The sequence below is a fragment of the Pezoporus wallicus genome, unplaced genomic scaffold (genome assembly GCF_028554395.1).
Source record: "Pezoporus wallicus isolate ANWC-B61680 ecotype Strahan unplaced genomic scaffold, APGP_CSIRO_Pwel_v1 contig_6217, whole genome shotgun sequence".
Classification (NCBI taxonomy): domain Eukaryota; kingdom Metazoa; phylum Chordata; class Aves; order Psittaciformes; family Psittacidae; genus Pezoporus; species Pezoporus wallicus.
In genome coordinates this window covers 591,565-608,067 of record NW_026637336.1, presented here as the reverse complement: position 1 = coordinate 608,067, position 16,503 = coordinate 591,565, and positions in this window count along the sequence as shown.

Sequence of the window (16,503 nt, the reverse complement as noted above, 5' to 3'; positions counted from 1 at the left end):
TGCCCACCATGGGAAGGGTGGCAGAGTGCATTCCCCAGGGAGCCTCAGCCAGTGCTAACCAACATTGCTCTTTATGGGACCCAAATGTCCTGAGAAGAGCTGAAAAGCCCCAGAACGTGGCTGAGTGCCAGGAGATGGTGTCACACCACTGGCCATCTAGTAAAACTTGACTCACTGGAGTCACGGACACCATATGTCCTTCGATCTGTGTTAACAGAAACCTGTCAAAGTGGGAGCATGAACCTGATGTCCAGATGCAGGCTTTGTTTGTCTTTAACTTCAGCCATAATGTCACTTCTGCTCCCTGAGGGAAAAGCTCTGGAGCTTCGGAATCAGGTGCTTAGTCAAAATTTGGGGTGTTCGGATTGTGTGCTTGTAAGGAGCAAAACAGAAATGACTTGATGTGATTCTACATCCTCACCAAAGAGATGCATCAGCTCTTGGATGCTGCAGTAAGCAAAACATCAAGAGTCAGTTTTGGTTCCCTCTCCAAGTGTCTTTCAGCCATCCCATGCCTCAAAGCAATCTCTATCAGATAGTCACTGGGTTTATTTAAATGGCTTTGGCTCTCTGCTCTTATTCTGTGCCTGTATTCCTGGTCACCCACTGTTTTTCTTTTACAACCTTCACTCAGTCTATTCTGCCTCTCTTTTTTTGCACGATCATCCTCAGCCAAGTTTGTATTCATTACAGTCATTTTTAGTGTGAATCCATATCTGCCTTTTTAGGGGGTAGTGGTGGTGGTGACGTATACTTGTGGTTGAAGGAGAAGCTGCTATTGAGTTGGACAAAATAGGATGAATGTTGTATAAAAGCCTTCAGAGAGCTGTGAAATCTCCATCCTCTCTTCCTTGTTCTCCTGGGAACACTTGCACAAAGAGTATTTTTAATGTGAAGCAAAAAGGATTCTGACGAATACTCATTAACATTTTGTTTCCGCAGATACATACATGATTATCACAAGGCTGCAAGGGACACATATTCAGTAAAGCCCTTAGATGTATGCTTAGTTTTATGTATATGCTTAAATCTTCCAGAATGGATGTTTTAACCGAGACAAAACCAGGTGTTCAATGGAGCCTATTTGTACTGCTCAGGTATGATGCAGTGTGCTGTGATATAGGTCCCCGAACTCACAGCGTAATAGTGTTCTGTGCACAATGAACCCTCTCAGATGATTGTTGCAATGGACCGGCTGAATTACACACCCACAAATCATTTGTATCATAACTGTGATCAACAAACCATAAAAGCAGGATTTAACCAGAGGTTGCAAAGGGAAACAACACCCCAGCCACCATATGCTATAGCTTGTCTTCATCATGCACTTTTGAGTGTGAGCCTAGGTGATATCAGGCAAAGGTATTGCTTCTCCATCGCCCCTTTGGAAGCTCCAGTCCCATGGATGCAGATCTGGTGTGGATTGCAGTTGGATATACCCCTCAGGGCATACGCAGGCAGCCCCATTTCCTGCTGCCTGTTTTGAGCTGGATAAACCCAGGACAGCCTTGGTCAGGAAGAGTTAACTCTTAGCTAGTTATCTTGTTTAAGGGGCAAGAGAAAGTGTGTCTTGTCTGGGCCTCTTCCTGCAGACTGATGTGTTCATCTGTTGCTCTGAATGCCCTGTGGAAGGTGGAGTGCTGGGCTTGCTTGACTGTCACTGGATGCTGCCCTAGATTCATTTAGGAGTAAAGATATCCCATTTGCACTAATGAGGAACTCGTTTTGGGGGTCATACTATGTAGCAAAAGAGGCAGATATGGCAGAAGGGTCATTTCCAGGCTTTGCTGGTGTTCTCGAATCTTGTCACAGAGGCAACCATATGCCCATTTTTCATGAGGTCCCCATTCTTCTGATGGTTGTTACCCACTTTCTTTGTTGCTCTTTCCATATGAAATCTTGGGTTCCTTCTAGCAGCTATTTTGGGTGGAATAACAAAGCCTAACAGTTGGAAACAAAGCAAAGGCTGTATGGTTCTAGCTATTTCTTTTATGACTATCCAGAAATGTTGTGAGTATATGCCTGTTTTTTGTATGGCTGAGTGCCATTTGGACTCCCTTGAGGGATACTGAAGCTGTCACACAATGCCACTGGGGAGTGGAGGCACTGTCACCGTGCAATGGATGGTTTGCTAAGAAGTTCATTAGTGTAATGCCTCTAAATATTACTGGAACCTCAGGGTGTGATCCCATGTGGACTCAGAAGCCCAGGCTTGTCTCCTGGGAAGAGGAAGCTCCAGGTTCTGGTCCTTAGTTGCAGGAGTTTCTGTTCTACATACAGAGTTGAAAAGCAGAGGCCTGGCTGAAGGACATCCATGACTACAGTGTTGAGGTACTGCAACCCAGTGAGCTCATCAGGGTGGTGATTTGGTGCTGGTACTGTACCCCAAGGCAGGAGGGTAACAGAGATAGGCTTCAACTACTTGGACACAGATAGCAATTCAAGCAGTCTTCTTGTCCCTGGAGGGCAGGGTGAGCAGCTTCAGAATATGCCAACTACTTAAGAATAGGCACTAAGGATCAGTCACCCAGGAAGTGTGCTGACTCCCTTAGTTGAATGGCCAAAAGCATCTTGGTTTGACTGTAGGAGAGCCAGGGCATTACGCCACTGGTTTTACATCACCATTCCTTTTGGCCAAACTGCAAGAAGACGTTCTTTAGCATGTGTATGTAATTGGGGGTATTTTTTCCTAGCTGATGGAAAGATAGCTGTGTAATTAATGGACTGGGTAATTTGTTCTAACAATAGGCCATATTGTGACATTGATTGTTAAACAGAATTCTCCCTTAGCAGAAAAAACATTTGCATTGAAGTCTGTGAGCATAATAGAGCTCAGTATTCCTAAGAAGGCTCTCTTTGACCATTGGTGAAGACTAAAGATGGTAGCACCTGTTACCAGTGAAGTGAATGAAGATGGTGCATCGCTTCTGTTTATGTGGCAGCCACCAAGCACTGTAAACGTGCTGCTTCTTGCATTAGCACATCCTCGAAGTACACAGAGCTCATCTACAACACATGGAAATACAACTGGTTAAAATCATCGCCATCATTTGACTATGGTATTTGATCATGAGCACTACCCTTCAGCATGTAAGTAATGTGAATGGCATGTTGCACAGATATTCAGACCTTCATTTACCTTCCTCTCCTTTTCATTGTTTGCAGGAGGTCTATTCTCTGATGGCATCCTGAAAAAGACAAAGTGGATATTAAGCTTATCTCTGCTGCTGATATTTACTGCTGATAAACAGACTCAGTTAAATAGGAACAAATGTTTGTTTCATAATCCACTTGCAACTGCAGGCTTCATGATATGTGAAGAGTACAGAGATTAATTCTGCCGTTTGCTGACAGCATGTTTCCAGTTTCCTGGTATAAAGCACTCACATGCAACAGGTTGATAATGCTAACCTGTACCTTCCTGGGTAAGATGTAAGGATTAGTTATTGATGTACATACTTTAGGCTTTCAACCTAGCAGGGATTGCCCATGTTTAGTGTCTAAAGTATTTCTGCTCCTAGGTGGAGGTGAGATCGTTTTGTACTGCAGTGAATTGGTCTTTACTTTGCCTCCTTCAAAGGCTTCTGGGCTTTGTTTTTTTCCTTAACGTTTTCTGAGCACACAGTTAAAGTCCCTTTTCCCCAAATGGGTTTCTTTTCGCCACAAAGGCTGTTCTACCACATCTCAAGAGTTAAAGTTTTATCAGCGGCACATTCTATTTTCAGATAGCATCGTGTGGAGACGATGTTTTCAAAAGCATTAACTCAAACCACACAGATGCACAACTGCTTTAGAATATGAGAATCCACATATGCTTTATATTATAACGCACATAAAACCGAAGTATAATACAGTAGGCTTTGGCAATGAAACAGAGTAGTCGATATATAAATTTTATGCCTAGTTCTTTGGATTAATGAGCCACTTTTCTTGATGAATTGAGCATGAATGAGTAAAACCACAATGATCTGATTAGATGCTAAATCAATGGGTTTCTGGCAATTCAAAAGTTGTGTGTCTAGTTCAGAGTTCACTTTTTTTCCTTCCCTGGGACAACTTGATAACCTCCTTCTACTAGCCAAACCACTATAGAGGCATTGTCAGGCTCTTCAAGTTCACTATTGTTCTCAGAAAATCACTTCCTTAAGAATTATCCATATGTTGAGGGTCTCGGGTGTAGTTTGTGGGAAACAAATTTATGGGTCCAATTGATTTATTTTGTAATGCCACTGAGGCTGGATTCAGCTGGCACAACTACCTCCTAATGCTGTTACAGCAAGGATGAATGTGGCTTCACCTCTCTGCTGGCACAAGAAGCTGGGGGAGGTCTGTAGTCAACAGGGACAGTAACAGGGCAGTTGAAGGTGGGGGAGATTCCTCAGGGCTGAGGTTTCAAGTTGGACCACTCCGTACCTTTAGAAGCTCAGATTTGCATTTAGAAATACAAGCAAGGGCAATGATTTCCCAAATGAAGGGACCAGGCAGATGACCTTCTTCTGTAGAGAGGGCCCATAGGTGTTTATGGCAGGGAAAGACCTTTTTCATCTTAGAGGTATTAGGAAGAAAAATACAGATGGGGGAGCTGTCGTAAACTAGACAGTTAGGGGCTGGCAAGGAAGGAGTTAATCTGCCCCTTGGTCCCAACTAGAGGAAGGTTTGTGTAGCAGGTAATGATTTGTAGGAGGGGAGAGGTGGGCCAGCTGGGAGAAGTGAACTGATTGCTTTGGGGTGGGGGGATATATAAAGGACTGCTTTGGAGTGGGGGGATATATAAAGGACTGCCTTTGAAGAAAGCTCTGTTGGAGAGGTAGTTGTGGGTGCAAGGACTTGTCTCTCAGGCTGTTGCTACGGGCCCGGGTGAGACAAACTAAGCTTTGCACTTTTCTTTGGAGTCCTGGTGGTGCTTCTAAAAGGGGCTGAGATGTTGTTTTGCAATGAAGGGCTCTTCTCTTCAAGGTGAGCATGAAGCAGTTGTGGTCCTCAGGTGCTTTCAGATGCTGCAGGTCCTAACTGAGAGGGCAAGCTGGTCAGCTTAGTGATGGAGCCCTGCAAATGGAGCCACACCAGAATGTGGCTGAGATAAACTTTCATGGGAAAAGATGCTGGGCCTGATTCTCTGACTTCTTCCAATCTTCTGTAGCTGCTGCTTCAGTGCAAAAGTGATGTGGAACACTGAGCAAATAAATGGTTCCCAGAGGGGCAGAGGAATAGCAGCATCCTGCATCCAGAGGGATGCTCTGGTGAGAGGCACAGTCCCCTCAAAGAATGAGTGCTGTTGGGAATGGGAATACCATTGCAAGGGGTAAATGTGACAAAGGTGGTGAAGCCTCCAAGGTGGAAAGAGCTAGTAGAGGTAGCTGGTAAATGTACAGTGTATTCCAGGAATCTTTTGCCTGGCCTGTGGGAGGGTCATGGTCTTGTGGCTGGCAGAAAGGACGGGGCAAACAGGGTATTTCAGTGTTTGCAGCTGAGTCCTGGCTTCCATCAGAGAGGTTTGGAATGGAGAGTGGAGAGAAAGAGAAAACAAGTGGTGGGATTGAAGAAGGTGGCAGCACTGACACGGTGGTGAGCTGGTGTGTGCGAGCTGCAGGGGTGTCTCTGATGGACTGGAAGGAGAGGAGATGTGTGGTGTCCAATAAGGAATTAACTAAGAAACCCAGCTAAACCTGAGAACCAGCTCAGTTAGGGAGGTCAGCTCTTGAAAGGAGCCTGCCAGGGATGGGGGTCCTGTCCTGGGGATCCTTTACATCCAGAATCTGCCATGGCATTCACAGACCTCTGTCTGGTCCCTTTTCTTCCTCACTAGTGTTTTCCCCCTCCCCCTCATCCTCCTCCTTTGTCAGGCAACTCGTTAACACTTATTAGCAAGCATCTTCAAAAGGCCGGGAGGGGTGGGGGAAAGGATGGAAGGGGAGCTGAGATGGCTAAAGGAAATGATTAGGAGATTCCTTTTCCTTTCTGCCTATTCAAGCTTTAATGACCAGCCCTTGTTCTGCCTGTGCCCTGCATTGTTATCCAGCCCTACCCCAGGACGGCAGCGCTCCTGCTATCCCGGGCACTGATCCGCTCTGACAACTGGGGCACTGCAGCTGCCCGCAGCATCTAACCTCTCTCATGCTGGGGCAGCCCATGGGGCTTAGTCTTCCTGCTGCACTTGGCATTGGTGCCAGTGCTGTGCCAGCACTGTTTTAGTCTCCTCTTGGTTCATTCCTCCAAGTATACCTTCTTAATCAGTGTCATCAGCCCTTGTGTGATCCTGCCTAGAGACTGGGCTCTATTTATGCCTAAACATGGCTTGTATATCCTGGGTATTCAGCGTCGAGGACCAAGAATCTGCCCAGCAGCAAAAGGGCTGTTTTAGTGGCCAGGGTTTGTGCTTGCCTGAGGTAGAAGATGGAGGGTTGAATAAAGGCGACAGAATTTGCCCCATAGCTTTCTATTTCTGCCTTTTAGTTCCAGTTGCAGCGCGTGTTCTGTGGTTTCCACTTGAGCTAGTTATTGAGAGCTGAGCCCTAATCCCATCCAAGTGGATGGCAGAGCTCCCGTTGGCATTGGGAGGAGCAGGCTTGGATGAGCAGAGGCCATTCTGGGCAGTTCTGCAGTGGAATGTGGGTTATATTTATGTTTTGTTTTGTTCTGTTCTGTCCATCAGGATCTCCAGACTGGGGTTTCTTCACCCTTTCCAAGCAATGGATGGTACCAGAATTACTGCTTCTGTACATTAGTGAACTTCCCAAAGGGGTTTTTCTACCAAAGGACCCCCCTGCAGAGGGAAGAAGCTTACATGGGTTTCCTGCCCCTACTCGGTGCTCTTTAACCTGGGGTAATGTGGACTTGTATGTAGAGGGCAAAGTCTTGATCCCAGGAGTAGGTGTTTAGAGACAGCCTTGAAATGACAGTAACTTTATTGGAATATCTGTGTGGGTCATGGGCTTGATAGTCCAGGTCTGGGGTGCTTCCTGAAGTCAGATCCAGCTCTGAAAGGCAGCACTGCTCTGGGCCTTGATCACTGGCCTTGAACACTGCCAGGGACGGGGCAGCCACAGCTTCTCTGGGCACCCTGTGCCAGCGCCTCAGCACCCTCACAGGGAAGAGCTTCTGCCTAAGAGCTCATCTCAGTCTCCCCTCGGGCAGGTTCAAGCCATTCCCCTTGTCCTGTCCCTACATCCTTGTCCCAAGCCCCTCTCCAGCTTTCCTGCAGCCCCTTCAGGCACTGGAGCTGCTCTCAGGTCTCCCCTTCAGGAGCCTTCTCTTCTCCAGGCTGCCCCAGCCCAGCTCTCTCAGCCTGGCTCCAGAGCAGAGCTGCTCCAGCCCTCGCAGCATTGGCAGGGCTTGGTTCTGCAGAGAATAGATGTGATTCTTATTAATATAAAGTTACTTGCTCCAGAAGCTGATGCTCTGAGGGCTCTGGCTCAGTCTCTTTGTATGCGAACTTTGTGGAGCAGTGACTCCATGGGGAGAAATAGGAGCTTGCTAGAATCGGGGGCGTTTTACTACGGAACCCAGGCTGTTGTGGTTTGGGGCAGCAGCATGCGTGGTTTACCCAGGTAGTTGGATGCCTTTTTGTCAGCGTTAAAGATAAGTATGAATTTGAAATGAGGGGGGGGGGGGGGGGGGGGAATGATTTAGCTTGTTTTGTCTTTTAGCTTGTAGAACCTTGGATAATGTAGAGGAAAATCAGACCAAGAGGCACTGGTGGTTGGCTGGAGCGCTGCTGTTCATGCACAGACAGTGCAGTGCCTGCTCCAGGAGCTGGGAGCCTTCATTCACACCAGCTCTACAAGGTCCTTTCTTTCAACAGCTTGTTATTACAGTCTGCTGAGAGTGTGAGAGGATCTCCTCTGTGTCACTAACTGAGGTTTTAATTTAAAAAAGAAGGGGGAAAAAGTGGATTTTGAGATGAGTACTGGAAAATTGGAACTACGCATGGAAAAAACATAGGGAAGAATTGGTGAGCTGGAAGAAATAGACAAATGTTATTATTTTTTGAGTGTTTCACAGAGTTTATGTTCTTTATCTATTACTTATTCCATGCAATGCTTTGGAAAGTATTTGGCAAATGCATAAAAGCAATCTGTAGGATGCTTCATAGATGCCATAACCTAGAGTAACTTGACTGTCTTTTCAGCAATAGCTGTGAAAGAAATACACTGATTTATGTGTCAGTTTAAAACTTGTTTGGGGAAATGGTTATAGCTGTGGAATACAGAAAATATTTAGGACAAGCAGTGCAAAAGTTTTATAGCTTCTTAGTCTGAAAAGAGGGGTAAATTTCAATTATGTGTTTTATTAACACAGCCTTCTTAGCTCTATAAAATGGTAACAATATTAAAATCCCCTCCTGGGAAATACTGTCACATATCATTGAGAGAGAGAGCTTGAGGTTGTTATGAAATGCCAGTGGAGTTAACCAGTTGTTAATCAGTTGCTCATTTGCAGCTGAGTCCTGCTCCAGCTGGACCAGGAGCACCAGGGCCTGGTGTAAGGATGCTGTGGCTCCTCTCCTGACAATATTCCTTCACAAGTGGGCAAGTCCTGCTGGATTTGCCATGAAACTTACTGGGTGCTGACTTCAGGTTGAATAAGAACTGCCTTGTCCTGGTTCATTGCCATCCTCTCTTCTGCTGTTCTGGTGGAGCCATCCAATGATGCTTCCCTGTGTCCCTTTCTCCTCCAAGCATGAGCTCCGCCTTGGAGCTGGCGTCTGCCCTGACTAGCTCGTTGTCTCCCTGTAAGTGCTAGTTTTTCCCCAGTGGAAAAGGAAGTGTTTTGGTAATGTAATCCTGAGGAATGGAGGGGTTTTCTTAATTAAAGTAATAATCTGGAAGTTGTCATTGATAAGTGTGTAAACAAGCTGATTGCAGTGGGCGCGTGAATAGCTCTAATGAGCACGTGTGGGTATTAAATTAACCATGGTTCACAAGCCATGCATAGCTATATGGTTGTTTAGAAATAACCACCTTCCCCTTGTGCTCCACTTTGCCCATCACCCCCAAAATCTTGTCTTTTCCACGTTGCACAACAAAAAAGAATCTGCTCCTCTCACAGGATGAGGGCTTTAAAGGAAATCACTGCTCCTAAGGTGGCTGGGAATGCAGGCTGTGATTAGTGAAGTAGATCATGGGTGTTCAGCATCAGCCTCTCCTTGCTGGTGGGTTGTTCTAGGGCCCTTGGAGGAGGCACCCAGATGTGGTGGGATGCCCTATCTGTGCTACGGGAGAACAATGGCTTTTGTGAGGCTGTTGTGCCACTAACGAGCTCCTTGGAGGAAGGGCCCTACAGAAGTGCAAATCATCTTCTTACTTGTTGTTAATTATTGATATATTTATTCATTGCAATAAGCCGGATGGGAATAGGTGGGTGATGGTAGGCTCAGCTGATCTGTAGGTGGGTGAAATACAGTGACTTCTTGTGACTGTCCCAAGAAGGTGACCACTGGACCTGCTGTTGGTGCAGGAACATTCTCCATGATTGGATTAAGAATGGCTTGTGTGACTTCTACCTATTAGAAGGGAAACAAAACAGTGTTCGAGTGCTAAATGTATTTGGGCTGGCTTTCATGTGTGATCCTGTCTGCAGCCTCAAGTGGCAAAGGAGGACACAACTTCAGAGAATTAAGTACAGCTTCTTCCCTGATCCAGACAGGATCAGAGTTCATGTGTTGTGTACTGAAGGCAACTGGACCTGACCTCCTGTTTTAGTAGCAACTCATTCTTCTTTGCTGTCATCTCAGGATATCATGTTATGAAGTGGAAATTCAGCCTCCTGTTAAGCACTGTGTTGCTGTAAATAGCATCCTTCCCTTTGAGAACCCAGATCCAGCAGAGAATTAAGGTGGAAAGGAGATTTTGAATCAGTAACACTACTAAACACAGATGTTTTCTGCTTAAACTGTGACTTGCATCATGAAAGAGACAAATAGGGTATTTATTGCATATCTGTCTCCACCCTCAAATTGTGACTTCATGTTTCTCTCTTGGGATAAAGTGAGTAGCCTAAGGGGTTGGTTTAGGAGATCACTTCTGAGGGACCTGCTACAGTTTTCTGTGTGTCTATCCCTCTGCACATTCATACATGTTGTGTTGCTGCCATGGGATTTATGCTCTTCTGGGTTTACATGATCATTAAACAGACAAATGAACAACAAGAGTAACCCTGAGGCAAAGGGTCAGGCAGGGTTTGCTTGCAAAGGTAGCAATGGGTGCATGTAAAACTTGGTGCTTTGCCTACTTTGATAAAGCCAGCTCCATGCAAAGGGTTGTTGTGACTGTGCTGCCCCGAAGTAGAAAACCTGAAGAATGGGAGAAGGTATTTTGTCCCCAAGTCCTTGCATCTCTTGTTCCTGTTGAGTACTGTTAAGTAGCTGGAACATGTAGAGAGGGGCTCGATGCTGAGTTAACACTGATACAGGCCACAAGCACCCCCTGCTCTTTCTGCACCATAGTTAATGGTTCCCGATACCCTGGGATGCTCGCTTGTGTAAAGCAACACTGTGGTGGTGTTGGAGATCTTGTTATAGTGGGTCCTCATCTTCCCGAGAGGCTTGGTACCAAAAAACTCTCTCTTGAAGGAAAAAAACCCGAAAGCAATGGCAGCAAACACACATTTGTGTAGGGCTGCTCTAGCAGAGCAGGTGTGCAAGGATGCACAGCCACTTCCTTGAGCGTTTCAGTTAAAATAGGAATCCCTAGGTGGAATTTCTTCACTGGTGTGAGATTTGTCCAGTTCACTTCCCTTTCCCGGCGATGGAAAGGCAGTGTTGCCCTGCTCTTTGTGAAGCTTTCTCCTGGCAGCATTGTGCCTCTTCAATTGACTTAAGTTCAAATTAGCTATAGGAATTGAGAAGTGTGCTAAGCCTGCTGTCCAGTGCCTTACAGTGAGGGCAGGATTTGGACTTTGGGAAGTTACAACCTTCTTCTGTCAAGCAGCCCAATGTTTGCTGGACATCCCTAGTTTCAAGGCTTGGCAGGAGTTGCCATTTCGTGTTGATAGCAAAGAACCTGCATATATGCCATGTAATTAACACCAGGAAATTCTGACTCCTGAGGCTATAGGGTTAAACAAATATATGTCCCCATTAAACTTGAATAATAAGAGGTTAACTCATTAGGAAAAGAACACTCTTGATGTGCTTAATGGAGGGAGAGAGCTTTAACTCCTAGAGTTCCTCGAAAGCCCTTATGTCTGCTTAACTTTTCTTTTTTGAGTGTTAATTTTTCTCCTAAAGAATACTTCATACTCTCAAGCCCCCAAGCTGATCTCCTGTGTATTCTGTATCAGTCTTCTTTTGATTCCTGGATTCCAAACCTAGTTAATTTCCAACAGTGGTATCTCTCTTGTAAACCTCTGCTTGGAGCTGTTCTGGACCAGGGGCTTGCTGGACATGCTCATATCTGGCTGGTCAGGGAGCTTAAGGCTCACTGGCACTTATTACTGTAGAATGGGCTGCTGGGGATGGGTAAAAGATGCCAAATTTCAGAGTGAAACAGATGTATATGTAGACGAATATAGCCAAGGCACAAGATTGAAAGCCTAGTGGTTTCATAGAATCATGGAATGGCTTGGGTTGGAAAGGGCCTTAAAGATGATATAGTTCCAGCCTCCAATATAGTTCTCTGGTTGTGGCAGGAGCAAAACTTATTCCAGTGCCTTTGGTGCTCCCCAGATGCTGTTGTCCTTTAAAGAGAGCATACGGTTGTGCCTGAAATTATAATTCTAGCAGAGCTGATTATTCCTTCATCCTAGATAGTGATGGAAATACGTCTTCTCTAGCTCCTCTTTGGTGAGTGCTGACCATGCACTCCAGGGTGCTGTTGCTGGGTAGAAGTGTATCTGGAAGCAAGAGACATATCACTTCTATGCTTGGGAGAGTCTTCTGGAGAACCTTTCCTGTCTTAGGGAATCCTTAAGTGTTGCTCTTTTGAATGGGCTGAGCCTCTGTCCTTGGGAACTTCTGGCTCTGTGAAGACAATCATCCTATCGCTGGTCATGCATCTGTCAGAGTAATTCATTCAAGCGCTGGCTCCATGTGATATAATGCACAGGTTGGGTCAACCAAGGAGATGGTTCTTTGCACAGGTTTTCTAGAACCGAGACTGATTTTTCTTCCTGAGGTTATTGTTCTAGACAATAGGAACAGATTTAACTAAATAATTGACTTCTGGTAAATGGAGTGCAGAGATCATCTGATCCTGCTGTAAGCAAATAAGCTTTCCTCCATTGTTACTTGCATTCTGGATCTTTCATAACAAACATCTGGATGTCTCTGGCAATGGGTTCCTTAGACTTGGCAGTTGAAAATACTCTAGGGAGGATTTGAAGTTAGAGGCCCGTGGAATGGGAAAGGGAACCCAAAGTATTCCTGACCTTTGATGACCCACTTAAATGAGATTCTGCTCTGGAGCAGCTCCAGGTTTGAAGCAGCTCAAGTTGGGAACAGTACTAGCCATGGAAAAGACAAAGTGTCGCCTCAGACTATTTAATAATGCTTGTCAAGGCAGAAATAATACTAATTTATAATGCATGCAGCTGTATAAGCTCTCAGCAGAATCAATTATGGAATGTTCTCTTTTGTGGATCACCTGAGAATAGCCCATCTTCCCCAGGCCTGCAGAGAAGAGATGCAAGAAGTCTGGGAAACGCTTCCAAGCAAGGAGGTTTCCAATAGCAAATAGTAAACCAGTGATGTCAGCCAAAGACAGGAAATCAGCATTTTGGCTCCTGCATGCTCTATGGATCTGTCTCTTTCCTGTATGTGGGAGTGTGCATGTATGTGGAACCGTATAAACAATCACATGCCAACATGTTTTGTATGCTGTAGAGGCTGCTTTGGAGCAACTGGCTTCTGGGATGTGTAGATGCCCAGCATAAACACTTGTGTGTTCTTAGAAAGGTTGAGGAACCTGTTTGCAATGATGTCCTGTGGAATGAACCTGATACCCGAGCTATTCCATATGCTGTTTTGCATGGTAAAGGAAATAGCGCTTATTTCTTGTTTTAAGCAACGTATTTATGATGAATTTAGGTCTGTTCAATGGGCAAATTAATCTCTGTGTTGTTGTCAGGTGTTTCATACAAGACTTTGGTGGCAGCAGCCCAAGCATTTAGATGTTTGTCTTTATTTTTATTGGCCTGGTTTCCACTTTAGCAAATTCACAGCTTGAGAGCTAGTGCTGGGAGATTCAAATGTGCAAAACATGAAGAAAAGCACTAAGCTCTTCATTTGCACCCTGTTTTCACTACTAATAGTGTGTAATATCTGAGTACAGTAATGCCTACTGCATCAGCTCCTGTTGAGCCTGTTGTGGTGGGTACCACACGAGCGGGGGGTGGAATTCCTGCCTTGTGGGGTCTTGAGTGGGAACTAAACGAGAGGGGAGCTGGAGGAAAGAGAGGAAGTGACTTGGTCACTGGCAGAACAGGGACTAGAATTAGGTCTCTGCTAGGGTATTTAGTGCCATCTAAACTCATTTTTCACGGTGCCTCGAGGCAGATGAAGTGACTTCTTACAGTTCTCTTCTGCCCCATTTTATTAGGAGCCAATGGATGAATTAGCTGGTGCCTGCTAATTAGTGAATGCAGGCAAGGCCAAATCCTTCTCAGACTCACCTCAGCTCTCCTGGGATAAACTTACTGCTGCCCATGAGTTCTCATTGTTTCCAATGGCCGGTTAGATGCTGTGCCAATCTTGATTAACTTGGTAGTTTTAAAAACTGAATTCAATTAATTTAATTGTAGAGACAAGCCCTCTGGCCATGCGAATTTGCAGGGAGAGGCACAGGAAATAGGCTTGGATCGCTACCTGCATTTCTCTGGAGTCGCTGAAATCATACCCATTAATTCATAACCTGAAAGTACAAATAGAGAGCTGATAGATAGGACAAAAGAAACCACGTTACTGCATTTCATAGTATTCTGTGACAGAGAAGCTATGCTTGAAGTGGAAATTCTGAGTTCTTGGTATGAAAGAGCTTCTTCCACAGAGCCAACACATTAGTAATGATAAACAGATCTTCCAATGAATATTGATTTAGAAAAGATAAAATGGATTAATACAGGCATTCATCTTCATTGTCACTTTAATATCAAGATAATTTTATTTGATAGCTCAATGTAATAAACTCCCCTTTTCCTTAATACATATTTGGGAAAAGTAGGCAATATTGTAATACAGTAATTAGCCATATTTGCCTTTACTATGTGTGAATAAGATTAATATACTTGAGTGTTCAACCTAATTGATCTATTATATGATAGGGACTCGCAACCAGACTGCAAATTACAGTTTAACCCCCCAAAGGGCTAGACTTGTTTAGAAAATGTGTGAGTCTTTAAGAGATAAAATTAATAGAACTGACGTTGACCTAAATATTCAGTGTTATTAATTGTACCAGTGGCTTGTGCCGCTTTTGTGTGTGACTGGGAAGGCAGCGTCCTTAGAAAGGAGCGGGTTTATGACAGCACTGGGAAGGGTGGCTAACAGAAAACACGACAATTCTTGCCAACCAGGTTAAAAAAGTGATTGTCACAGGCCTTTAAAATTGCTATTCCATGTGGTTGTGATTAAACAAATCATCCGTGCAGTGTGTTTGGAACATAATGGCTCTGTGGGAAAAAAAATGTAAATCAGGTTTTTGTATTAATGAAACCAGTTTAATATGGTTTTAATGACCCATTTTTCAGTCTTCACCAGAAAGTAATTACCAGTTAGATAGTTAGTGCTCTGGGCTTTGTTCTGGCTCTTGGACCTCCTTCAGCCGCTCACCTGGGGGAGTCCTGCCGTGCTCCACGGGCAGCCATGGGCTGGTGACACCACAGCCATGGGGCCCTCTTCTTCCTTGTGTGTAAGGGACAAGCGGGGCTGTGCCTCCAAGTTCCCTGTTTCTTGCTGAAAAGGCCAAGGGGAAACCGATAATGAGAGAGCAGCTGCCCCTGAAAACAAAACTGGGGCTTGCTGGATGTGATTGATTAATAACTTATCTCTGGGAGCATGCCAAGGGCTGGCAGCTGCAGGAGGGAACATCTGGGCATGGTGGCAGGATGGGGAGCAGTGCATAGACCTCAGCGTAGGCAGCATGGCTCCTAAGGGTGATGCCTAGAGGTGTTCTGCAAGCATGGACAGCCAACACGTCCCGATGGCCACAGCTCATCCATCTCCAGCAGAAATAAGATGTAACAGAGATGCCAATGGCCAGGGAAACTGAGACCAGGACCCAGGATCCGAGTGTTCCTGCCAACCCAGTCAACCCCATTGCCTCTCTGCTCTTGTGTATGGAAGGAAAGGTCTAAATGACTGAGGTGTTTGCATGGGTTTAATGCTTGGAAAGGGATAGCAGCCAGTGGCTCTTTGTTCAGAATGGGATTTCTGGATTAGTTTCTGCTGCAGTGCTGTCCAGTGCTGGTGTTCACCCTTCCAAGAAGGGTACTGCAGTGGGATCACAGCAGTTAAGGCACTGATGGACACCTTTGAATCAAGCATGTTAAGACTCTGTTAGGTGCTTGTGGTTTGCCCCTACTTGCATGGGAGCAGATGTTTCATAATGGAGAGATCTTTGAACTTGTGGAGAAAGGCACAACACAGCCCAATTCCTCAAGATAGGAATACATAGGGTCAAAAAGGTACATCTTTCACTTTAGGAGTGAGTAACATTGGAACCCCTTGCTAGTCCATTCAGTGAATTAATTATCACTGGAAATGTTAATATCAAGGCAGGATGTTTCTCATCTAGAAACATGCTGCAGAGGCTGAGAATGTGCTCACCCTGTTTGTACTGGATTTGGAGCAGGATTGGGTTTGGAAAGGTCCTGTGTACTGCACTAGAGTGAAGGCCAGGCTCTTGTGTGATAATCTGTGGCTTGATCTATGCATTCAGAGCTCAGTTTTTGGAGTCTCCTTATGGAGAGGGGAGCAATGCCACCTCATACTCACATAGGCACAAACACAAGGAAGTTTAAGGTCCAGGTGAAACCTAGAAGCTGCAGAATTCCTGATCTCTGGACTCTGGGCTCGCTGCACTAGGTTAGTGGAGTTGGGTGTGTGCTTGCTTGCTGGAGTTTAGACACATCTGCAACATCTCTTGCTTGGAAGCAAAGGTAGGAATCTCCTCACCCTTGGCTCTGCCACTCCCAATGAAAGCTGGTAAGTTCATCCTGTAGTGTCTAGTACTTACCTGAGGTTGTTCAGGCTGTTGAAGAGCTGAATATGTTGGCTTATGCAGAGCTTTGTGCAGCAGTAGCTGCTTTGGCTGTGTGGGGAGACACCGCAGCATGCAGTGTGCAGGTTGTTGCTTTGGGTGGCTGGGCAGGAGACACCAGAGATGGCCTTTTAGCTTGTGTGTCAGACCCAATGGGCCCTCTTAAATGCTTGGGTGAAGGATATGCTTTGGCTTGATGTTGCTGGTGCTCATTTCGACTGGGAGACATCACTTTACATGTGTGAGACCGGTCAGTATAGGGGAGGGAGACTGTATTCAACGTTCCTGATGCTACCGAGAAAGAAGGTAG